We start from the raw sequence: 10,994 nt of genomic DNA, 5'->3' as shown, positions 1-10,994 counted from the left end.
GTACTGTAGCAGCACCCATTCTCCTGTACTGTAGCAGCACCCATTCTCCTGTATTGTAGCAGCACCCATTCTCCTGTATTGTAGCAGCACCCATTCTCCTGTATTGTAGCAGCACCCATTCTCCTGTACTGTAGCAGCCCCCATTCTCCTGTATTGTAGCAGCACCCATTCTCCTGTACTGTAGCAGCACCCATTCTCCTGTATTGTAGCAGCACCCATTCTCCTGTACTGTAGCAGCACCCATTCTCCTGTACTGTAGCAGCACCCATTCTCCTGTACTGTAGCAGCACCCATTCTCCTGTATTCTAGCAGCACCCATTCTCCTGTATTCTAGCAGCACCCATTCTCCTGTATTCTACAGCACCCATTCTCCTGTATTCTAGCAGCACCCATTCTCCTGTATTCTAGCAGCACCCATTCTCCTGTATTGTAGCAGCACCCATTCTCCTGTATTCTAGCAGCACCCATTCTCCTGTATTCTAGCAGCACCCATTCTCCTGTACTGTAGCAGCACCCATTCTCCTGTATTCTAGCAGCACCCATTCTCCTGTATTCTACAGCACCCATTCTCCTGTATTCTAGCAGCACCCATTCTCCTGTATTCTAGCAGCACCCATTCTCCTGTATTGTAGCAGCCCCCATTCTCCTGTATTCTAGCAGCACCCATTCTCCTGTATTGTAGCAGCACCCATTCTCCTGTACTGTAGCAGCACCCATTCTCCTGTATTCTAGCAGCACCCATTCTCCTGTATTCTAGCAGCACCCATTCTCCTGTATTGTAGCAGCCCCCATTCTCCTGTATTCTAGCAGCACCCATTCTCCTGTATTCTAGCAGCACCCATTCTCCTATACTGTAGCAGCACCCATTCTCCTGTATTCTAGCAGCACCCATTCTCCTGTACTGTAGCAGCACCCATTCTCCTGTATTGTAGCAGCACCCATTCTCCTGTACTGTAGCAGCACCCATTCTCCTGTATTGTAGCAGCACCCATTCTCCTGTATTGTAGCAGCACCCATTCTCCTGTATTCTAGCAGCACCCATTCTCCTGTATTGTAGCAGCACCCATTCTCCTGTATTCTAGCAGCATCCAATCTCCTGTATTGTAGCAGCACCCATTCTCCTGTATTGTAGCAGCACCCATTCTCCTGTACTGTAGCAGCACCCATTCTCCTGTACTGTAGCAGCACCCATTCTCCTGTACTGTAGCAGCACCCATTCTCCTGTACTGTAGCAGCACCCATTCTCCTGTATTCTAGCAGCACCCATTCTCCTGTATTCTAGCAGCACCCATTCTCCTGTATTGTAGCAGCACCCATTCTCCTGTATTCTAGCAGCATCCAATCTCCTGTATTGTAGCAGCACCCATTGTCCTGTATTCTAGCAGCACCCATTCTCCTGTATTCTAGCAGCACCCATTCTCCTGTATTGTAGCAGCACCCATTCTCCTGTATTCTAGCAGCACCCATTCTCCTGTATTCTAGCAGCCCCCATTCTCCTGTATTCTAGCAGCACCCATTCTCTTGTATTCTAGCAGCCCCCATTCTCCTGTATTCTAGCAGCCCCCATTCTCCTGTATTCTAGCAGCACCCATTCTCCTGTATTGTAGCAGCACCCATTCTCCTGTATTCTAGCAGCACCCATTCTCCTGTATTCTAGCAGCACCCATTCTCCTGTATTCTAGCAGCACCCATTCTCCTGTACTCTAGCAGCACCCATTCTCCTGTATTCTAGCAGCACCCATTCTCCTGTACTCTAGCAGCACCCATTCTCTTGTATTCTAGCAGCCCCCATTCTCCTGTATTCTAGCAGCCCCCATTCTCCTGTATTCTAGCAGCACCCATTCTCCTGTACTGTAGCAGCACCCATTCTCCTGTATTCTAGCAGCACCCATTCTCCTGTATTGTAGCATCACCCATTCTCCTGTATTGTAGCAGCACCCATTCTCCTGTATTGTAGCAGCACCCATTCTCCTGTATTCTAGCAGCATCCAATCTCCTGTATTGTAGCAGCACCCATTCTCCTGTACTGTAGCAGCACCCAATCTCCTGTATTCTAGCAGCACCCATTCTCCTGTATTCTAGCAGCACCCATTCTCCTGTATTCTAGCAGCACCCATTCTCCTGTATTCTAGCAGCATCCAATCTCCTGTATTCTAGCAGCACCCATTCTCCTGTATTCTAGCAGCACCCATTCTCCTGTATTCTAGCAGCACCCAATCTCCTGTATTCTAGCAGCACCCATTCTCCTGTATTGTAGCAGCACCCATTCTCCTGTATTCTAGCAGCATCCAATCTCCTGTATTGTAGCAGCACCCATTCTCCTGTACTGTAGCAGCACCCAATCTCCTGTATTCTAGCAGCACCCATTCTCCTGTATTCTAGCAGCACCCATTCTCCTGTATTCTAGCAGCACCCATTCTCCTGTATTCTAGCAGCACCCATTCTCCTGTATTCTAGCAGCACCCATTCTCCTGTACTGTAGCAGCACCCATTCTCCTGTATTCTAGCAGCACCCATTCTCCTGTATTGTAGCAGCACCCATTCTCCTGTATTCTAGCAGCACCCATTCTCCTGTATTCTAGCAGCCCCCATTCTCCTGTACTGTAGCAGCACCCATTCTCCTGTATTGCAGCAGCACCCATTCTCCTGTATTCTAGCAGCACCCATTCTCCTGTATTCTAGCAGCACCCATTCTCCTGTATTCTAGCAGCACCCATTCTCCTGTATTCTAGCAGCACCCATTCTCCTGTACTGTAGCAGCACCCATTCTCCTGTATTCTAGCAGCACCCATTCTCCTGTATTGTAGCAGCACCCATTCTCCTGTATTCTAGCAGCACCCATTCTCCTGTATTCTAGCAGCCCCCATTCTCCTGTACTGTAGCAGCACCCATTCTCCTGTACTGTAGCAGCACCCATTCTCCTGTATTGTAGCAGCACCCATTCTCCTGTACTGTAGCAGCACCCATTCTCCTGTACTGTAGCAGCACCCATTCTCCTGTATTCTAGCAGCACCCATTCTCCTGTATTGTAGCAGCACCCATTCTCCTGTATTGTAGCAGCACCCATTCTCCTGTATTCTAGCAGCCCCCATTCTCCTGTACTGTAGCAGCACCCATTCTCCTGTATTGTAGCAGCACCCATTCTCCTGTATTCTAGCAGCACCCATTCTCCTGTATTGTAGCAGCACCCATTCTCCTGTATTGTAGCAGCACCCATTCTCCTGTATTGTAGCAGCACCCATTCTCCTGTATTGTAGCAGCACCCATTCTCCTGTACTGTAGCAGCACCCATTCTCCTGTACTGTAGCAGCACCCAATCTCCTGTATTGTAGCAGCACCCATTCTCCTGTATTCTAGCAGCACCCATTCTCCTGTATTCTAGCAGCACCCATTCTCTTGTATTGTAGCAGCACCCATTCTCTTGTATTCTAGCAGCACCCATTCTCCTGTATTCTAGCAGCACCCATTCTCCTGTATTCTAGCAGCACCCATTCTCCTGTATTCTAGCAGCCCCCAGTCTCCTGTATTCTAGCAGCACCCATTCTCCTGTATTCTAGCAGCACCCATTCTCCTGTACTGTAGCAGCACCCAATCTCCTGTATTCTAGCAGCACCCATTCTCCTGTATTCTAGCAGCACCCAATCTCCTGTACTCTAGCAGCACCCATTCTCCTGTACTGTAGCAGCACCCATTCTCCTGTATTCTAGCAGCACCCATTCTCCTGTACTCTAGCAGCACCCATTCTCCTGTACTGTAGCAGCACCCATTCTCCTGTACTGTAGCAGCACCCATTTTCCTGTATTCTAGCAGCACCCATTCTCCTGTACTGTAGCAGCACCCATTCTCCTGTATTGTAGCAGCACCCATTCTCCTGTATTCTAGCAGCACCCATTCCCCTGTATTCTAGCAGCACCCATTCTCCTGTACTGTAGCATCACCCATTCTCCTGTATTGTAGCAGCACCCATTCTCCTGTACTGTAGCAGCACCCATTCTCCTGTATTGTAGCAGCACCCATTCTCCTGTACTGTAGCAGCACCCATTCTCCTGTATTCTAGCATCACCCATTCTCCTGTATTGTAGCAGCACCCATTCTCCTGTACTGTAGCTTTACCCATTCTCCTGTATTGTAGCAGCACCCATTCTCCTGTATTGTAGCAGCACCCATTCTCCTGTATTGTAGCAGCACCCATTCTCCTGTATTCTAGCATCCCCCATTCTCCTGTATTCTAGCAGCACCCATTCTCCTGTATTCTAGCAGCATCCAATCTCCTGTATTCTAGCATCACCCATTCTCCTGTATTCTAGCATCCCCCATTCTCCTGTATTCTAGCAGCACCCATTCTCCTGTATTGTAGCAGCACCCATTCTCCTGTATTGTAGCAGCACCCATTCTCCTGTATTCTAGCATCCCCCATTCTCCTGTATTCTAGCAGCACCCATTCTCCTGTATTGTAGCAGCACCCATTCTCCTGTACTGTAGCAGCACCCATTCTCCTGTACTGTAGCAGCACCCATTCTCCTGTATTGTAGCAGGACCAATTCTCCTGTACTGTAGCAGCACCCATTCTCCTGTACTGTAGCAGCACCCATTCTCCTGTACTGTAGCAGCACCCATTCTCCTGTATTCTAGCAGCACCCATTCTCCTGTATTGTAGCAGCACCCATTCTCCTGTATTGTAGCAGCACCCATTCTCCTGTATTGTAGCAGCACCCATTCTCCTGTACTGTAGCAGCACCCATTCTCCTGTATTCTAGCAGCACCCATTCTCCTGTATTCTAGCAGCACCCATTCTCCTGTATTGTAGCAGCACCCATTCTCCTGTATTGTAGCAGCACCCATTCTCCTGTACTGTAGCAGCACCCATTCTCCTGTATTCTAGCAGCACCCATTCTCCTGTACTGTAGCAGCACCCATTCTCCTGTACTGTAGCAGCACCCATTCTCCTGTATTGTAGCAGCACCCATTCTCCTGTATTGTAGCAGCACCCATTCTCCTGTATTGTAGCAGCACCCATTCTCCTGTACTGTAGCAGCACCCATTCTCCTGTATTCTAGCAGCACCCATTCTCCTGTATTGTAGCAGCACCCATTCTCCTGTATTCTAGCAGCACCCATTTTCCTGTATTCTAGCAGCCCCCATTCTCCTGTACTGTAGCAGCACCCATTCTCCTGTATTCTAGCAGCACCCATTCTCCTGTACTGTAGCAGCACCCATTCTCCTGTATTCTAGCAGCACCCATTCTCCTGTATTCTAGCAGCCCCCATTCTCCTGTATTCTAGCAGCACCCATTCTCCTGTATTCTAGCAGCCCCCATTCTCCTGTATTCTAGCAGCACCCATTCTCCTGTATTCTAGCAGCCCCCATTCTCCTGTATTGTAGCATCACCCATTCTCCTGTATTCTAGCAGCCCCCATTCTCCTGTACTGTAGCATCACCCATTCTCCTGTATTCTAGCAGCCCCCATTCTCCTGTATTGTAGCAGCACCCATTCTCCTGTATTGTAGCAGCACCCATTTTCCTGTATTCTAGCAGCACCCATTCTCCTGTATTCTAGCAGCACCCATTCTCCTGTATTCTAGCAGCCCCCATTCTCCTGTATTGTAGCAGCACCCATTCTCCTGTATTCTAGCATCACCCATTCTCCTGTATTCTAGCAGCCCCCATTCTCCTGTATTCTAGCAGCACCCATTCTCCTGTATTCTAGCAGCCCCCATTCTCCTGTATTGTAGCAGCACCCATTCTCCTGTATTCTAGCATCACCCATTCTCCTGTATTGTAGCATCACCCATTCTCCTGTATTGTAGCAGCACCCATTCTCCTGTATTCTAGCATCCCCCATTCTCCTGTATTCTAGCAGCATCCAATCTCCTGTATTCTAGCATCACCCATTCTCCTGTATTGTAGCAGCACCCATTCTCCTGTATTCTAGCATCCCCCATTCTCCTGTATTCTAGCAGCATCCAATCTCCTGTATTGTAGCAGCACCCATTCTCCTGTATTGTAGCAGCACCCATTCTCCTGTACTGTAGCAGCACCCATTCTCCTGTATTGTAGCAGCACCCATTCTCCTGTATTGTAGCAGCACCCATTCTCCTGTATTCTAGCAGCACCCATTCTCCTGTATTGTAGCAGCACCCATTCTCCTGTATTGTAGCAGCCCCCATTCTCCTGTATTCTAGCAGCACCCATTCTCCTGTATTCTAGCAGCACCCATTCTCCTGTATTGTAGCAGCACCCATTCTCCTGTACTGTAGCAGCCCCCATTCTCCTGTACTGTAGCAGCACCCATTCTCCTGTATTCTAGCAGCCCCCATTCTCCTGTATTGTAGCAGCACCCATTCTCCTGTATTGCAGCAGCACCCATTCTCCTGTACTGTAGCAGCACCCATTCTCCTGTACTGTAGCAGCACCCATTCTCCTGTACTGTAGCAGCACCCATTCTCCTGTATTCTAGCAGCCCCCATTCTCCTGTACTGTAGCAGCACCCATTCTCCTGTATTCTAGCAGCACCCATTCTCCTGTATTCTAGCAGCACCCATTCTCCTGTATTCTAGCAGCCCCCATTCTCCTGTATTCTAGCAGCATCCAATCTCCTGTATTCTAGCAGCATTACTCACACCAGTCACGGAGCGCGGTTCCAGTTGTTCTTTATTTAAAGTCCATTCCACATCGCACCCGGGTGCTGGTCCTAGCCGCCTGTAGCCTTTGGTCCGTCCCGGGCAGGTAGGAGGAAGGGGGGTCCGGTGATGTGTTCTGGGGTTCTCTCCCTTTCGTGTGCGTTAGTGCCGTCCCCGTGGCATAGAGCATCTTGGGAACTCGCCGCCTCTCTGTCTCTCTCATCCCCGGTAGCGGACCTAACACCACCGCCGCCGGGTACAACTTTCTCCAGGGATCCCCAGTCCTCAGCTCCATTCCCTTCCTTTAGGTGTTATCAGCCCTGGTCTCGTGACATCTCCTCAACAGGAGCTGTCCTGTGTAAGTCTGCACTCTGCTGCAGCCTCTGACGTTCTGACTAAAACTTCTGTGTGCTCTGCACTAGACTCACTCCTATTCAGGCCCCCCCTCCCCTTGAGTTGTCATAGTTGTCATGCCTGTGTCCAGCCACCTGCTCATTAAGGAGACAGGATGAGTCATAGGCTCAAAACTACATGCTGCAAAAGCTATTAACTCTGTCCTGCCAGTGTGATGTGAGTGTGTGTGTGGACTTCACTCCTCCTGCCCGGGAAAAAATGGGGTAACATTTAATACCCTGTAACGACCCAGTTGCAGGGGCGTTACATTACTTCTTCAAAAAGTTAATAAATTGGCGCAAGAGCAATATTTTTAGGTAAAATATAAATATTTTTTTTTTCATTCCACATTGCTTTTGTTCTGGTGAGCCAAATGAAAGGTTAATAAACTTCTTGAATGTGATTTTGAGTACTTTGAGGGGTGCAGTTTTTTGAATGGTGTCACTTTTGGGTATTTTCTGTCACCTCGGCCTCTCAAAGTCACTTCAAATGTGATGTGGTCCCTAAAAATATGGTTTTGTGAATTTTGTTGGAAAAAAATGGGAAATTGCTGATGAACTTTGACCCCTTCTAACTTCCTAACCCCAAAAAAATGTGTTTCAGAAATTGCGCTGATGTAAAGTAGACATGAGGGAAATGTTGTTATTTATTAACTATTTTGTGTGACATATCTCTCAGATTTATGGGCATAAAAATTAAATGTTTGAAAATTGCAAAATGTTCATCAAATTTCCAATTTTTTCACAAATAAAAGCAAAAATATCGTTCTAAATTTATAACTATCATGAAGTACAATATGTGACGAAAAAACAATTTCAAAATCACCGGGATCCGTTGAAGTGTTCCAGAGTTATAACCTCATAAAGTGACACTGGTCAGAATTGCAAAATTTGGTCTGGTCATTAAGTACAAAACTGGCTTCGTCCTAAAAGGGTTAAAACGCTGCTGAAGGCAGGCTGCTGTCAGAAAAACGGTTTTGTGCAATGCAAGCCGCGATTTAATTACAGTCATTGGTTGCATTAAACATCATAAAAGGTTAAATTCCTCTGAAAGAACAACAAAAAAAATATACTAAAGAAGTGGTGTAAAACTCTAAGAACCCCGAGTGATAAATCACATTCACAGCCCATAAAGAAAAAGAAGAGACTACCAAAGCCGCCGCCGGATTATAGATCCTGTTTTAGGGTTTGAAATTCCGATAATAACAAGTCTGCTCACCGGCAAATAGTGCAACATACAGGGAGAATGCCTGGTACACAGGGTGCATAGCCTCTCAAACTTAAGTCATATAATAGCACTAATGAAAACCAAAGTATTTGGCTAAAAATTAGATTTTTATTGAAAAAAAAACACTTTAAAAGCAATGAATGAAAGACAAATAATGCACAATACAATAGACTGCATAAATAAGCCAGTACTTGGTGATAAATATGGCAATAAATGAGTGCTCTCATCGAATTTCAGAAAATCATACATTTAATTGAATAATATGTGAGTAGCCGCCTGTGGATATTTATTGCATAGATCCACAAAGATTGTGGAGCCTTAGAATAAAGTGCACTTTATTTAGCCGAATAGTTTGGTTTTCATTAGTGCTACTATTTATTATTATTATTATTTTTTATTATTATAGCGCCATTTACTCCATGGCGCTTTACAAGTGAAAGAGGGTATACGTACAACAATCATTAACAGTACAAAACAGACTGGTATAGGAGGAGAGAGGACCCTGCCCGCGAGGGCTCACAGTCTACAGGAGGAGAGAGGACCCTGCACGCGAGGGCTCACAGTCTACAGGAGGATAGAGGACCCTGCCCGCGAGAGCTCACAGTCTACAGGAGGATAGAGGACCCTGCCCGCGAGAGCTCACAGTCTACAGGGGAGATAATGTAGAGAATGTATCTAATCCCCAAACAAGACCTAACCAAACTAAGCCCCCAATCACCGGCAACATACGGCAGAATGTTATTCATCGACTTGATGATAAAATTAGTGACATTTTACAGCGGCGAGACACACCGGACGATGGGAAAATGAAAAAACATAGTGATTTACTACAAAGATACGCGGCTCATGCTAAACATGATGCAATGGTACTATCAACTTTAAAGATCATTAACCCTCCAGTGACCGATCATCAGCAATTGTCAGATCGAGACCCTAAAGAAAACAAAACTGCCATTGAGATTGTAAGTGTAAAGCAGCGGTATAAAAAGATACAAAGAACGCTGAATGTTACTGACAGATCGCGGCAGAAGAAACAGCGCAGCATGGAATAAGAAAAGCCAGGATATTCTCAGAGGAGCTGTAATACCTGGATCTGACACGCTGGATATAGTGCGTAATACAACACAGACCGGGCCCGGACTAACAGGGATTTATATGCAGGCAATGGCCAAGTTAAATATACCGTCTAGCATTGTGGGTAATCCCGCTACTAGAGCGCTCGAGTAGTGGAGTATCCAGACCTCAAGATCCACTCCCCGCCGTGCAATCCTTTACATTCTCCACCATTAGGTTTCACATAAGGAAGTTTAATGCCTAAAAAAAGGGCCATCCCGATGCTGCAATCACTGCGGCCCCCAATGGAACAGCCGGCTGCTGGATTGTAATGCTCAAAATTATTATGTAGCAGATGTCATATATGTATATTAATAAATACTGCATTATACCGGACAAATTTAATTATAATGCTCTATGACATTTTGCATTCTACTGAATTGATGCGTTGCTGAATGTAATTGAGTTTTGACCAATAAACCTTTTAGACTTATAATGTGTCTGTCGTTCATTTTATACAAATAGTATAAAACACAAACTTTATACAGGGGTGTTATGAGAGTTGCTTTATAGCATGAGGACATAATATGCCCAATCAATTACACTATCAGGATTAAATACAGAATCCGGTATCAAGTTCCTAATCATAAGCCTATAAAATACTGGGAGTGTAGAGATCAACTGCCAAATGGAGTACAACTGGGGAGGGGCGCTGTGCGCGGAGGAGGGGGAGGGAGAGAATGCACATACTTTGATGTACTTTGATAGGGGGTGTGGTACCTGTCAGATTACTTTTAACAAGACATATGTCCCTACACTACTTTTGGAGGTCTCCTTGGTCTTCAAGGTGTTGTTTGTAGATTGCCTTGGTCTTGATGGTGTTGTGTGGAGATCTCCTTGGTCTTCATGGTGTTGTTTGGAGATCTCCTTGGTCTTCATGATGTTGTTTGGAGATCTCCCTGGTCTTCAGGATGTTGTTTGGAGATCTCCTTGGTCTTCAGGATGTTGTTTGGAGATCTCCTTGGTCTTCATGGTGTTGTGTGGAGACCTCCTTGGTCTTCTTGGTGTTGTGTGGAGATCTCCTTGGTCCTCATGATGTTGTTTGGAGATCTCCTTGGTCTTCATGATGTTGTTTGGAGATCTCCTTGGTCTTCATGATGTTGTTTGGAGATCTGCTTGGTCTTCAGGATGTTGTTTGGTTAGTGGTGCCTTTTGCTTAATGGTGCTGCACCCTCTGTGACCCTTCAGAAAAGCCGTATATATACTGACACACTCCTTGACACTTACATTGCACACAGGTGGGCTTACTTCCACTAAGCATGGGAACTATGAAGAGAACTGCTTGCACCAGAATTTTTTAAGGACTTCACATAGCAAAAGGGATGAATACATATGTACATAGCAATTGTTATTTATTTTATCTCATAAATTTAATTTTGATTATATTTTTCTCCCTTCACTTCCCAAAATTAGACTATTTAGTGCTGATGCATCACAGACAAGTCGAAATAGAAATTTTTTTAACACAGGTTGTAAGGTAACAAAATAGGTAAAAAGCCAAGGGGGGGGTTAATACTTTAGCATTGCTCTGTACAACCCTATCCATCAGATAGATATTCATTTGTGGCTGATGCGCAGATTGAACAGCATTCCCCTCAGGATCTCAATGGTGAAAATGTGTTTCCCATAAATCTAAAGTGT

This window comes from Anomaloglossus baeobatrachus, chromosome 5 (genome assembly GCF_048569485.1).
Source record: "Anomaloglossus baeobatrachus isolate aAnoBae1 chromosome 5, aAnoBae1.hap1, whole genome shotgun sequence".
In the NCBI taxonomy this organism is placed as follows: domain Eukaryota; kingdom Metazoa; phylum Chordata; class Amphibia; order Anura; family Aromobatidae; genus Anomaloglossus; species Anomaloglossus baeobatrachus.
Note: the sequence above shows the minus strand (reverse complement) of the source record.